This window comes from Mustela lutreola, chromosome 2, assembly GCF_030435805.1.
Source record: "Mustela lutreola isolate mMusLut2 chromosome 2, mMusLut2.pri, whole genome shotgun sequence".
NCBI lineage: Eukaryota > Metazoa > Chordata > Mammalia > Carnivora > Mustelidae > Mustela > Mustela lutreola.
The window spans coordinates 59,464,419-59,476,642 of record NC_081291.1 but is presented as its reverse complement, the minus strand read 5'-3'; the positions used below and the strand labels follow the sequence as shown (position 1 = coordinate 59,476,642).

The 12,224-nt window shown below is 45.4% G+C and overlaps 1 long non-coding RNA gene across 1 annotated transcript in view; it reads left to right on the top strand.

The window, feature by feature from the left end:
* Positions 1-383: 383 nt before the first annotated feature.
* LOC131824313 (uncharacterized) overlaps positions 384-12,224 on the top strand; it is a 52,817-nt gene continuing 40,976 nt past the window's right edge. Inside the window, exon 1 of the long non-coding RNA XR_009350824.1 lies at positions 384-995. This is a non-coding gene — a long non-coding RNA (uncharacterized LOC131824313). The remainder of the gene's footprint in view (positions 996-12,224) is intronic.

The following is a 12,224-nucleotide window of genomic DNA, read 5'->3' as shown; positions in this document are numbered from 1 at the left end:
CAGCCGTCCCATCCCCAGAACTCTTCATCCTCCCCAAACTGAAACTCTGTCCCCATGAAACACTAACTCCCCCTGTCACCCGCATCCTCCCCCCATTTTACTTTCTGTCCCGAGGAATCTTCCGAGGTGACTCCAGGGATCTCATGTAAGTGAAATCACACAGCGGGTATCCTTTGTGACTTGCTGATTTCACTTACCACAATGTCCTCAATTTAACAAGGACATTTTGCCCCAGCAAGTTCAAGTGGGGATTTTGTTGCTTGCAACCAAAACGACACTGATGACTAATTTAATCACTATGACTTTTTCCTAGCAACTGAATTTAAACGGTAACATAGAACACTGTTGAGAGAAACACCTCTGTATAAGGTCAGTACCTTTTCTTCCAGGAAATCCAACTGGTTCAGTCACTGCCTGACAGAAATGTAGACTTTCTTTCATTTTTTTCTTCTTTTGGTTGTCACCAGTCTCATCTTGCCCACAGCCTTGCCGCCTACAGTGCTGAGCATCGCTGGTCTCCGGCCCACAGATGCTGGCCAACTGTGACGTCCCCCTGGGGGGGTTGCTCCGTGTGTGTGACTGAGCCCTGAGTCTGACACTGCTTGTGATGGGCTCCTCCAGGGGCAGGTCGGACAAGGCTGGAACCATTCTCAGGCCGACTGCGGCTTTTCCTCTCCACCCTTAGCAATTCTCAACACCAACATCTCTGCTAGATCTCCGTCTCCTCCGTGGTTTGCGCCACCTGCTTTCTGCTGACATACAGACTCAGGTACCAGTGGGGTCAAATACTCCACCACATGCTCAGCGATCCCAGTGACAGCTGCCTGCTCCATGCCTTTGCCTGTCCCAAGTCCTCTTGTCTGTCTGAGCCTTGTCCCCAGCCTGCCCTTCCTCGGTCAGACACAGAGGTCAGCGATCAATGGACCACACATCAGGCCTGGAGTTTGGGATGTGTTTGGAGGATACCCGAGGCCAAGGTCACATTTGGATTCTGTGTAAGTGGGGGAGTCAGGGCAGGGGCTCTATGGGGTCCGCCAGTGCTGGGGACCAGGTGTTGCCAATCATTCAGAGCAGTCAGGAGAAGGGCCCTGGAGCTAGTGGCAGCTGCTGGTTGGGGTTTATGTCACACTCCCTCCAACTCAACAGCCCCCTGGCCAATGACTTGGACCACTGTGGGGGTGCAGAAGGCCAGCCCTAAGTGTATGAAGAGCTTTGTGCTGTGGTCCTGCCCTGGATCTCTGTGGGGATTGGGCTCCAGCTGAGAGAGTCCGTTTCTTCCCTGTCTGTCCCGTGTGACCCTACCTGTCCCATGTGATCCTGTCTGGCCGTGTGACCCTGCCTATCCTATGTGTCTCCCTTTCTTTCTTATAAGAGCCCTCCCTTAAAAGTCATGTCCCTTGGTACCCCCTCAGCCTTGCTTCTAGGATACGCTGGGTGGGTTGGGCTGGGAAGGGAGAAGGCAGTAAACAGGAGGCCGAGTTAGCAGTTATGAGACTGAGAGGAGTCAGGATGGACAGGAATGGGGCTGCAGCTGGTGCGTGGTTGAGGCCAGAGCCGGGCAGGGAATGCTGGCAAGGCTCTCCGCAGCGGGGTGGCCCTTCTCCTGGTCTCCAGCCCCACTGGTCTTGACACCTAGGGCAGTTTGGGGTACGAAATATCTTTCAGCAGTAGTGCCTTCCTGCTCGTAGATTTTAGCAATCCAGGCCCACATGCCCAGTAGGATTTCAGGGTTATTGTTCCTTGGGGTATTGAGGTCATGTTAAAGCAGAAATGTGTGATACCACTTGTAAAAGATGGGAAAGCCGACTTCACTCAGGAGCAAGGAGATACGTGTGAGAGTGCAGGCCAGTGGGGATTTGCAGCCAGGGGGCGGGGCTGGTCCTCAGATGGGAAATGAGGAAAAGGAAGCATCAGGAGAAATGGGGATTCTTGCTGAAGTCTGGCCCCCCTGGGGGTGAGAGGCAGACAGAGCCTAGCAGAGGGTTCTGGAAGAGGAACCAGATCAGATCTGGGGGCTGGGGGAGTGAGGGAGGGTTCCGATGAGGCTAACATGGCAGGGTTTTTCTACAATGGAATTTTACCAGGAAGTACATGCACAGGGCTAGGTAAGGGCTCAGAAGCCTGGCTCTTTGGTTGGATGGAGTTGTGGTCAGTACACAAGAACAAGAATAAGAGCAAAGGGGGGCGCCTGGGTGGCTCAGTGGGTTAAGCCGCTGCCTTCGGCTCAGGTCATGATCTCAGGGTCCTGGGATCGAGTCCCGCATCGGGCTCTCTGCTCAGCAGGGAGCCTGCTTCCTCCTCTCTCTGCCTGCCTCTCTGCTTACTTGTAATTTCTCTCTGTCAAATAAATAAATAAAATCTTTAAAAAAAAAAAAAAAAAAAAAAAAAAAAAAAAAAAGAATAAGAGCAAAGGGAATGGACAGAGGCCGTCGGTCCTGGCATGCATCCTAATACTAGTAGCTGCGGGGACAGAGTTTGGGGAGCCCTGGTAAGGGGAATGGTGTGGGGTGAGCAGGTAGGATTCAAGACCTGGGACAGCAATATCCCTGCCACACAAGCAGGCCACCCACCCCCCAATCTCTGGTCTGCACAGATAAGGGACAGGCCTGGCCCCGTGTCCTAGGAGGCATCCCTACTTCTGGGGCTCTAGTGGCCAGTTGGAAATTTGTTCTTCTGGTCCTTCAATCCAGGCGGTGGCCCAGGGCTGAGCATTGCAATGGGGTGGGAAGGGGTCCCCTTGGTCTGCAAAGCCGGCTCCAGTCCTGAGGCCGGAGCTGGTCTGAGCTTACCTGCCCAGCCCCAGATCCCACCCCAGGAGAAACCCCAGGAGGGACCCCAGGGTTGGCAGGGTACCTCATTCTCTTGACAGGGTAGTTTAGAAACAAAAGATCAGGAGTGCCCCAGATTCTTGGTCACTTTCACAGCTGCTTCATGCCCCTGGGAGGGGGCGGGGGTAGTGGGGGGCGGGAGGAGTGACTGTTCTGTCCTTCTGCAAACACAAACACCCAAAGGCGTCCTGATAATTCATTAGAAAGAAATCTGCCTTGCTCCTTTAAGAAAAAGGAATAGCTCCCTTCAGCAGAATGCTGGTTGTAGCAGCTTGAGCCCAGGTTGTAAAGCAGCCCAATTGTATGCAAATGTATGTACCTGTTGGGAGGGGGATGGGCGCTGCCTGAGGAAACCCAGAGAGAAAGCCGCTGATCAAAGGCAGCACTGGATCTCAGCCTCTTAGAACCCAGAATCCTATAGCCTCAGAATAATTAGTGCTTATTATCACACAGCTTTAGAAGAATGGCAGAGAGCGAAAGCAGGAAGGAGAACCAAGGGCCCCCTTTGTCCAGTGGGGGCCAGGGGGCCAGTAATGTCTGCCGATGCCCCACCCACCCCCCAGCCATGCACCCACCTGACACCTGCTGGGCACACACGGTGGTGCCTGTCCTCTGGGATGCTGTCACCAACAAAGTTGGAAAGAAGAGATAGAAAGAATGAGAGGCGCTTCTGGTGAGCATGACTGGAGGTTGTGACACCAAAGGTCATGGGGCAAGGTGACCGTTCTTGAATGTAAGGAACAGGGACGGTTGTCAGCGGGTCCTGGGATGGGGCTTTAGTTGCTAGGGTCCTTGACACCGTTTCACGACAGAAACGTCTCCACTGCATTTGTAGCAACTGACCACCGTCAGGAAGGGGAGGGGTCCTGTGCCTCTGCGGCCCACGGTCTTGGTGAGCAAGCAGGTGCCATTTGTGAAAGAAAATGAGGTTGGCTCCATGGGAGGACTGGTGAGGGGCATGTGATGAACTGACAGCTGCCAACCACAGTCATTTCTGCAAGGAGTGGGCTGGCCGGTTGAGAGCCCCATTTAGTCCAACACACTCCCCAGCTCCTGTCTTGCTCTGTGAGAAGCAGAGTATCAGCATTTCTGAGCAGTGAAGGGATGGGACATGTGGGCATGACCTTGGCCTTGCATCTTTGAGGGGGTCACCCCCCTCAATGCCTTCACAGGCATTCATTCCTGAGGCCCTTCTGGGCAGGGGCAAGAGAAGTCTAGGGCCTCGGGCTTGCCTGGTCCCTGAGCCTTTTCTTGGGGTCTTGGCCTGGATTCTGGGCTCACACTTGCTGCCACCCACACTTTTGCTCTTTACTCCTATGTTCCATGTGCATTGGTCTATACATCACAGTGGGAAAGGCAAAAGTGGAATGACCACGACCCTCATTCATCTTCTGATTTCAATAGGAAGCACCATCTCACAGGCCCATTGAGGGCAGGGAATACAGAGCAAAGTCTGACACTCCAAAACAGCCAGGAGCAGTGAAATGGAGACTGGGGTCCATCCAAGGGGCAGCCAAGGTCCATGCTTGTCACAGAGTAATGTGGGCTCAGTTCTGGCCGGGCTTCCTTTCTATTGAGAAGTTGGAAATCTAGACTTCTGGGTAATATCTAATTTTTCAATATTAACAGTAGTTCAGTGATGAGGAGGAGGACAACAGCCTTCTGTGGGCCAAATAAAAAAATACTATGAGTTGGATCCCCCTATGACTGTTGGACTACCTCTGACCTCTTGAGTATCTTTTTTCAGGATCCAATCTGGTCCTAGGATCCTGCATCCTAGCACAGGCACTTGTTGGTGAGTGGAGGAATTCTAGTCTGATCTGGTCTGATCTAGTCTGGTCTGGTCTGGTTTGGTCTAGTGTGGTCTGGTCTGATCTGGTCTATCATCTCTGGTCTAGTCTGGCCTGTTCTAGTTTGGTCTGGTCTGGTCTGTTCTATTGACTCTGGTCTGCTCTATTCTAATATGGTCTGGTCTGGTCTAATCTGATCTGGTCTGGTCTGGTTTAGTCTGATCCCCACCCATTGATTATTTCCTCTGAGAAGAAACTGTTAGGCAATGAGTGACACAGAAGAGTCAAGCATTCTCTGCCCTAAACAAGTTCCCAGTCTGGCAGGCAGTAAAGACAGGATACAATTAAGATCTTGATGATTAAACAAAATACAGTGTTTCATATGAGAGGAATGACCCACATGTTGGATTGTGTTCTCTTGTTTTTTCCTGTTTTGGATGGATTTTCCTTTCTACTTGGGCACAGCATCTTGATTTTTCTGTAGAGAATCACAAGCTCTCTACACTCAGTTTTTGTGGTAGAGGTAGAGTTGTCTTTCCCTCCAAGTGTCCAGATGGGAGCACATTACATGGGCTTAGACAATCAGAATGTTCTATTCTCCTCCATTCCCATGGTGATGGGTTCAAGGGTGGACATGTGACTTCAGCTAGGCTGATGAGATGCAATTTGGGAACATCTATTGTCAAGAAAGAAAGTTCTCTTTTTGTTGGTAAGAATGTAGGATTGGGACAACCCTCTACTTGGTAGAGGGTTTACCGAAAACATGACCAACTCAGAAAGAGATTGTGATACTCCTGATCATGTTGTTCAAACACTAAGATCAAAATAGGCCTGAAGTTTTCAGTTTGTGGAGTCAATAAATTCCTTGTTTTGCTGAAGCCACTTTGAGCTGAGAGTCTGTCACGTACATCCTATAGAATCCTGTCCAAAACAAATACCATGGGGGTGAATCTGGAGTAGTTTCCTCAGGTGTGAGGATCCAGAAAAGATTTCATGGAAAAGGTAGCATGGAACAGGAAAATAAGCAATATTTTGAAATCCAGTGGAAGGTAGGAGAATGTTCCAAGTAGAACAGAACTCATAGCATGAGCCAAAGCTCAGAGGCAGGAAAAATGGGCACATTTGAATAACAGAGAGAAGCTTAATTTGGATCAAGCACAGAGTACTTATGGGGTCTCCACGAGAGAGCAGTACTGAATACAGTTGGAAAGATTAGGCAGAACCAGAGTAGGGGGTGGGGCTAAGGTTTACATTACATGCTAAGAAATTGTTGTCTAATGTATGCAGCAGTGTGACCCTTGGGGAGGATGGATGGAACCATGCTTCCCTGAGGAAAGTTACGGTCCATTTTAAGAAGATACAGTGGAAACAGGAAGGTGTGATTTTAACCTGGTGGCTGTTCTAACATGTGGGTAGATTCCAGGGTGGATATTTACTTCCTTGAGCCCATATTCCTTTGATCCTATCCATAGAAATGGGTGTGGGAAGATGAGGGGTGAATTACTTTAGTCCCCGGTGTTGAGCAAGTATGCAACTAACTCCTTTATCCATCCAGAATTCATGTTGCTGTACAGCAGAAGGTGAATAGGTCATTCATTTTTCTCCTTTAAATTATCAGCCAGTTGTTCCAGTGCCATTTGTTCAATAGTTTGTTCTTTCCCTGCTGAATTCAAGTGTCATATTTAGTGTATAGTAAATTTTTATCTTTAACAAGTTCCTTTTTGTCAGACTTTCTATTGTGTTCTTCTGTGTTCTTTTATTGTTCCTCGTGTTCTTTCTAGGTGACACACTCATAACTGTTATTTCATAAAAGGAATCCCCTCATTATAGCTTTTTAAAAAATCTAAAATATTTTGGCTGTCCTAATTTGCTTATTGCAAAAAATATACTTGCAGATTACTTTGCTAAAAATTTAGTTCTGATAGAAATGAAATTTATTCTAGAAATTAATTTGTAGGGGTACTGACAACCATAGAATATTTACCCCTCCCCTAGTGGAATATTGGATGACTCCTTTAATATGCCCATTATAGCTCTGCGATTTTATTGTTATACCTCACATACATTTTTTAAAGATTTATTCATTTATTTGAGAGAGAAAGAGAGACAGCGCACATGATTCAGGGGGAGGGGCAGCGGGAAATGGAGAAGCAGACTCCCTGTGGAGCGAAAGGCAGATGCTCAACCAGCTGAGCCACCCAGACACACCTTACTCACATACATTTTGTGAAAAGGTTATTCCTAGATAATTTATGGTTTTGGGAGTTTTTTCAATTGTGCTTTGCAATTTTATTACATGTTTACTTTGTATGACTATGCCACTGAAACTTTGTGATGTTTCCAGTAGTTATCCAATTGATACTATCAGAAAATAACTTAGGTACCTCTTTTCTAATTAAAATTTATTTTTCATGTCTTATTTAGCTGACTAGACCTTTCAGATCAGCTTAAAATAATATTAGTAATAGCAGACATCCTCGCTTCATTTCTGTACAATGGAAATGTCTCTAATAGTGTTTTTGAATATTGAGAATGACATTTGTTTTTAATTTAAAATAGAAAAACATTTGTTTTTCTCTTGAAAAACAAAACTATAAGATAATATATATGCAATAAAGGTTGTATGGGGCTTATAAAGCCTAAGATATCTATTATCTGGGCCTTTACAAAATGAGTTTTCAAACTCCTGATCTGATGATTTTTATGTTTTTTGAATTATTGATGTGATGCTATTAATATTGAACCATCCCTGAATTTCTAGGCCAAGCTATATGACCCAAATTCTACTTGATTTGCCATCCTTAGGAGAACAAAAGCAGGGTCCACATTTCAGAAAGGGAAGATCATGGGCCTCTCAGGCCAGAAGGACAGAACTCACGAGCACTAGTGTCCTGAGAATGATGAAGAAATCATGGCAGAAGGGAAACATTGCATTTTATGGGAGTGTTTTGACTTTGTATTTTGTGGATGACTTCTGGTGGCTTTAGCCCTTGGGCAAATGGCATTGATGACTATTTTCAAAGTGCTTTGACAGCGAGGTTGGTGACATTTGTTTCACTCCCAAGGGGTCTCTCTTTGGTTTCCTGTGAAGGAGAAAGTAGTCAGCAGAGAGCTGCTGTACATTTGGCTAACAGGGGTGAGTTTAGATCTTCTCTTTAATGACCAACCTATGCGGTCAGCTCTTGTGGCCTTTGTCCTAGGAGCCAAGTCAGAAAGTTGTCACAACTCTTGCAGTTTTGAATGGTCAGAAAGTGACCACCTTTTGGGTCATGAGGCAGTGTAGGTGTGGTCAAAGCCTGAGATGGCTACCAGGATGTATACCGGCAGAGCTGATCAGAATAGAGAGTGACCATCCTCCACCCTCCTTGTCTCTGTTTCAGAACAGGCACTTAATTTGAAGTTGAATTCTCCCTGGAATTCAGTAAAGCACACAATAGTGAGCAGCATGTGTATTTGTATGTTTGTGTGTACATGTGAGTGTGCAAACTGAAGAAAGTGCTAGGTCCTCCCTCTGCTCCATGAAATACAACATAGTGACAATAAGCATGGGTAGACACAGTTCATAAATAGAACTAATTCAGTGGGAACGAGAAGCTGGTCTCAGAGGTGAACACAGGAGCATAAGCCCCTGAGAAATTACAGACATCTTGGCAGTAATGTTGGTGGAGCTATGGGTTTCCATGGAACACAGAATAGGTGTTCAAGTCAGTCTTATCTATATTTAAGAAGTCAGCAGAAATCATCTGTTATCCGAGTTTCTTCTAGGAAAGACAGAGAGCACATTTAATGCCTAGAAATAAAGCCTGTGGACATTTTGGTGGCTAGTCTTCTAGATTTTTAGTTATGCTTGCAGACAGACACTCTAAGTTGGCTGTGGGATCATAGAAAAAAAAAAACAGATATTGGTCTCTGCCCCTGGATCCTGCATTCAGGGCTCATAAAACCCTTGTAATTTCCTATGTGATAAGAACATTAGGAGTATCTCTTATTTTAGTATTTGGTCTTTGACCCCATCCCTGATACGGGGATCCTAAAACTCTTGTGAATTCCTAAGTGATAAGAGCACTAGGAGCATCTTTTGTTCTACTGAAGTGATTCTGGGTGGGTTCCTGGATGGCTTCTGGATTGGGGCTGGTCATCAGAAAGTCCAAGCCAGGGCGCCTGGGTGGCTCAGTGGGTTGAGCCGCTGCCTTCAGCTCGGGTCATGATCTCAGGGTCCTGGGATCGAGTCCCGCATCGGGCTCTCTGCTCAGCAGGGAGCCTGCTTCCCTTCCTCTCTCTCTGCCTGCCTCTCTGCCTGCTTGTGATCTCGCTCTGTCAAATAAATAAAATCTTTAAAAAAAAAAAAAAAAAAAAAAGAAAGTCCAAGCCATAATTAGAAGCTTGGCATTTTCAGCCCCATTTTCAACCCTCCAGAGAGGAGAAAGGGGCTGGAAATAAAGTTAATATTTGATACCACCTCTGTGAGAAAACCCCCATAAAAACCCTAATAGTATGGGGTTCAGAGGGCTTCCAGCTTGGAGAACACACCCAGGAAGGTGACATACCCCAAGTCCATGGGGGTAGAAAGTCCTGTGCTCAGGATCTTCTCACGCTATGCACCTCACCCTATGCATCTCTTTATCTGCCTGTTCATCCATATCCTTCATCATATCTTTTAATAAACTGAAAAATGTAAGTAAACATTTCCCTAAGTTTTGTGAACCACTCTAGCATATTACTCAAACAAGTAGGGGGTCTTTGGAACCTTCAATCTCTGTTGTTTGGTCGGAAACACAGGTGAGAGTCTCAGCTTGTGACTGGCATCTGGAGGGGGGTTGCTGTCTTATAGGACTGAACCCTTTACCTGACAGGTGTGATGCTATCTCCAGGCAGATAATGTCAGAATTGAGTTAAATTGTCAGACACGCAGCTGGTATCACAGAGAACTGCTTGGTGTGGGCAAAATCCCCCACACATTTGGTGAGTAGAAGTGAAGTGTTCTACATGAGTAGTAAGGAAGACACACAGGTGGGAAACTGGGTAGGTTTTCCCTTAGACATGGGTCCAATCAACACCCATTCCCAATCACCTTTTTAGTGGTCTACAGTAAGGGCTAAAAAGAAGAGCAGTTTATTTCCCAGTCTTCTTCGCACCTGGGTAGCTTATGGCCCACACACTTGAGTGCCATGAGACCTAGGGAGAAACCTGCTGAGGTTTATCTTCTTTGAAGAAATGTCTACTCAAATCTTTGACCATTATTTATTAAGCTATTTGTCTCTTTATTATTAAATTATAATAGTTATTCATGTATTTTGGATACTAGAACCTATCAGATATATAATTTCCAAATATTTTTCCAGTTTTATGGGTTGTCTGTTCACATTTTTCCTCTGAAACAAAAACTTAAATTTTGATGAAGTCCAATTCACCTTTTTTGCTTTGACTGTTTGTGTCTTATGTAGATTTATCCTATCTTCTCTTCTAGTAGTTTTATAGTTTTAGTGCTTACATTTAGGTCTTACCTATTTTGAATTAATTTTTGTGTATATTGTGTGAGGTAGGGATTGTCTTTTTTTTTTTTTTTAAAGATTTTATTTGTTTATGTGACACAGAGAAAGGGAGAGCACAAGTAGTGGGAGCACCAGGCAGAGGAAGAGGGAGAAGTAGTGTCCCCACTGAGCAAAGGAGCCTGATGCGGGGCTTGATCCCAGGACCCTGAGATCATGACTTGAGCCAAAGTTAGACACTTAACCGACTGAGAAACCCAGGTGCCCATCATTCTTTCAACCTATTTGTGTCTTTGAATCTAAAGTATATCTCTTATAAATAGCATGTAGTTGAATCATGTTTTTTTAAAAAGTTCATTCTGTCAACCTCTGCCCCTTAATTGGAGTGTTTTCCATTTATATTTAAGATAATTTCTGATAATGTGGGATTTAATTCTTCCATTTTGTGCTTTGTTTTATATACATATTTATGATATACATATACATATATGTATATGGAAACTTTGGAAATCATATTCTCCCTCTAATACAGTTTCCTTTTCTTTTCTCTTTTCTTTTCTTTCTTTCTGGTGGCTTTTAAAAACTGTTGTTTGTGACTTTTCTGAACTAATTCTGTAATGTTTGTATTCTTTGTCATGTGTGCTCACTGATTTGTCTGTTGGGCTGGCTTAATGGTCGGCTAATGTTTGGATAGAGATTTTCTAAATACCTGGAACCATCATGACCTGTATTTTTGCTGAGGGGCTGTGTGTGTGTGTGTGTGTGTGTGTGTGTGTGTGTTGGGGCATGCCATTATTTCAACACTTACTCAGGCAGTTTACAAATCCATCTTAGCCTTCTCTTCCTGCTTGTGCAGATTCTCAAACTTAGCCAAAGGTAAGAGTTTAAAGGCTCCTTAAGGGTCTTTTCTGAACAAGTTTTTAGCACTGAATATCCACACGGTCCTGCACACCTTCATGGCCTCCTAGAATCCTAGTGCCCTGTAGGTTCAGTGTCATTATGGACATTTCATTCCTCAGATTTTATTTCTTTGAAAGATTTATATATTTATTTTAGAAAAAGAGTGTCAGTCGGGAGGGGCAGAAGGAGAGGGAGAGAGACAGATTCTCCAGCAGACTATCCTCTGAGTGTAGAGCCCAACTTGGAGCTTGATCTCATGACCCTGAGCCCTGACCTAAGCTGAAATCAAGAGTCTGACAATCAAATGAGCCACCCAGGCACCCCTCAGCTTTTCCTTTTAAGTTCTTTGGTTAATATATAATTTTCCGCAACTGTTATCCAGGTATCCACAATGCATGACAATTGCCATTGATGGTTTTTGACAAATAACTCCAGGAGACAGTCTATTCACACTGGGTGAGTTCCAAGTCAGTTCAAATAAAGACTGTTTTGCAAGTGGGGTCTTCCAGGGAATAGCCAGATAGACCAAACAATGACAGTTCTCTGGGACTGGAGCTTTTTTTTTTCCCCAGAGAATTTATTTATTTATTTGACAGACAGAGATCACAAGTAGGCAGAGAGGCAGGCAGAGAGAGGGAGGGGGAAGCAGGCTCACTGCCAAGCAGAGAGCCTGGTGCGGGGCTCGATCCCAGGACTTTGGGATCATGACCTGATCCGAAGGCAAAGGCTTTAACCCACTGAGCCACCCAGGTGCCCCTGGGGCTAGGGCTTTAAAGGAACCCCCATCTTATCGTGCTGCCTCATTGGGCTGCCAGGCTGCTGGTTTTGACCAGGATTGTGGGTTCTTGGCTTTTAAGGTATCTTAGAACTATGGGGAGGGAAAAATGGGCTAGGATAAGCTAAAATAGCACAAAGCTCATCGTTTTTACTGAGAGTCAGCCTTTTTTTCTTGATTAAACCTCTTCAGATTGCTGCATGTCTTTGGTTAATTTCGAGTTCCAAAGTGTTGATTCTCACCATTTTTGCCAGATTTCTCATTGTTTTTATGCAGGAGAGAAACGTTGGATGTCCTTACTTAGCCATTTTTCACTGCTGTCACCTCTCTGAGTGATTTTTGACTCTTACTTTACATACAATTGTAATCAGATTGGTTCCCCACCAACAGTGTTTAGACAGCAGCAATTGGAAGGACAGAAAGTGGGTGCTATAGTTATGCT